Genomic DNA, 2,602 nt, shown 5'->3' with positions numbered 1-2,602 from the left:
TGAGCACTGGCTGTCAGGTGTTAGAAACAAGACAACAAAATGGAGTCATTTACACAAGACAACAAAATGGAGTCATTTATGTTAAGTCCCAGGTCACCAAACTGAGACTTGACTTAATTACAGCTTTGGCTCTCCCAGAAATGGAATCTTAACCCAATCAGCCAGAAATCACCTTATCAGCACTAGTTAGGCAACCTGCCTAACTAATCCCTGCCATCCCCTAAAGGAAAGTAACCTTGCAATAACCAATCTGCTTTTTTGCCTAGGGTAACTTCCTTGTTCCTGTTCCCTTCTGCCTATAAAAGTTGCTCGTTTTATACAGCTCCTCAGAGCTCCTTTCTATCTGCTAGATTGAAGCTGCCTGATTCGAATTCATAACTCTTAAAAATTTTAATATGCCTCAGTTCATCTTTTAACACAGGAAAGGGGCAATGGCACATTAAAACTGGGGCATAAGATCAGGGTTGGAGTAGTAAGGGGGATTTGATGCTGGATTTGACAGATTTGGGCTAGAACTGCTTAAATACTTCTGGTTTGTGTGGTGTCTAGAATCCAGGGCAGAGCTCAGCCTGCAGGTGGTTTGGGTCACAGAGCCTAAGCTACAGTAAAGAAAAAGCAATTTGGGCCTAGAAACAAGAACGTTGGAAGTTACAGGGAGACAGATTTGTGTACAAAGGCCTTATTGTTCTTTTGCAACCATATTGAAATTTACTCTTTTTACCCAGGTTAACAAAATGTATCACAAGAAAAACTAAACATTGGATTTAATAAAAACAACACTTTTGAAAGCAGAACACAGTCCCCACCCAGGATATAATATTGCAAATGGTCACTTCTGGGATCAAGTTACCATACTAGAGGAACCAAGTTGTTAAAGCATAGTTAATCTCAACTGAGCCACTTATCTGCACTGTAGTAAAGTACTTAAAATCACTCCCAAGATCAAGGTTTAAAACCATTTTAAGAGACAAGACTTTAAATGTTTTATAGCCACTTCTGTAAGAGGTGCTTTTCCTTCCCCAAATGGTCAAAGCTTAATGAGAAGGTTGACAATACTTTTTTTCCCCTCATCATATCTTCTGTTTAAAAATATTTACTATTACTACTGGTTATATGGTTTATATCTTGTCTGATCTGGGAAGTGTAGTCCAAGAAGTGAGGTTTGAGAAAGGAAGATGCTGCTTTCCTGGAGGAATGGGTGGTCCTCTGGGTGCAGGCCACATAACATGACTTATTTTCCCTAGTTATATAAATGGAGTGCCCAGAGTTCCTTGATCTTCAGTAAACTGGGGTAAAGAGTGAGCATTATAATGGTGAGAAGTATGTGTACTTACAGGTGGATTACCCTGTTGAGGTGAGGTAGGTCCTGGTGGAAGATATTTCATATAAGGTGGCATCTGAGCAATAATAGGTCTATGGAGAGGGTGGTGGAGTAGAAGTCACTGATGCACCTGAGGCGTGGCTATGAATCAAGTGAAAAGTACCTGTGGTCTGGGAAGGATGTGGCCTTTGATGACTTATTGATTGCAGAGGAGGTAGCGTGGTAAAATATTGCTGTGGAGGCATAGTTCCATGAGAGTTCAAAACCACTGGTTGACCCTGATATTCAGGATGATGGTGAGCAATTGCAGAGGCAGGAGGCAGTGGTTCTCAAGTACCCGAATTTTAGTCATTCTGAATAGGGACAGTTACTAAATTGCTATGTTTTCTTGTTGAAATGTAAAGGTTTTCTGACTCAGCTTCCTGACTCACTGAAAAATATAGAGGTGAATTCATGGACAGTGAACTCTGCTGGAGGAGCACTAATATCTTCTTGTGGCAGATTATATGGCTTGTGCGAACACTTTGCAAAGGAGGTAGTAGTATCATAAGGTATTGCTTTGGCGGAATATGGTTCATATGATGCTCATCTGGCGGCGTTATAAGATCAGATTTCAGTCGGTGGTGGGACAACATGCAGAATGAACATTTTCAAGTTGAGTACGGGCAACAGAATTTTCAGCTCTTGTATGGCCATGGTTGATATGAGCCTTTAAGTCTCTTTGAGACAAACACGGTCTCTTGCATCCTTGAACAGTGCCACATGTAAAGAGAGAATCTTGCGTATGCTTCTCAATTCGTTCCACAGGATTACTACAGCCTGGGAACATCTTACTGCCTTCTTTTCCATGTAAAATAGCACAGGCATAGCAAAAAGCATGCTTGCATGGAATCATCTGCCCATCGATTTTAATTGGCAATTAGCATTTGTCACAGAAATGCACTGGGGTATCATCCTTTTCACCTAAGATGTTTATCTGAAAGTCCCAAAAAACATCTTCAACACATCCTTGTTCATTTCTAAAAGCTTTACCCACTGGAGTCATACCGGTCCTCTGCACTATGATCGAATCCTTGGGCGCGCTCCGTGATTCAGCTCTCAGAGCACGAGGGGAGCGGAAGTCAACCTTACTGACCCAGGGCGCGCGTGTGCCGTACTCTCTTGAGTTCAGGAAGCGGAAGTACGTCCAGGTCACTGTACCTTTGACCTCGTCCTACCAACCTCCTTTCCAGTGAGAAAGTCGGGCAGAAGGAGAGTGAATATTTGAAGAGTTTTGGTGCC

General features: G+C 42.1%; 1 pseudogene; it reads right to left on the bottom strand.

Annotated features, from left to right (window-relative positions):
* Window positions 1-1,102: 1,102 nt before the first annotated feature.
* LOC115846315 (E3 ubiquitin-protein ligase Hakai-like) lies at window positions 1,103-2,391 on the bottom strand (annotated as a pseudogene).
* Between the last annotated feature and the right edge of the window lie 211 nt (window positions 2,392-2,602).

Source organism: Globicephala melas, chromosome X (genome assembly GCF_963455315.2).
Source record: "Globicephala melas chromosome X, mGloMel1.2, whole genome shotgun sequence".
In the NCBI taxonomy this organism is placed as follows: Eukaryota; Metazoa; Chordata; class Mammalia; order Artiodactyla; family Delphinidae; genus Globicephala; species Globicephala melas.
Note: the sequence above shows the minus strand (reverse complement) of the source record. Positions and strands in the feature narration are given on the sequence as shown.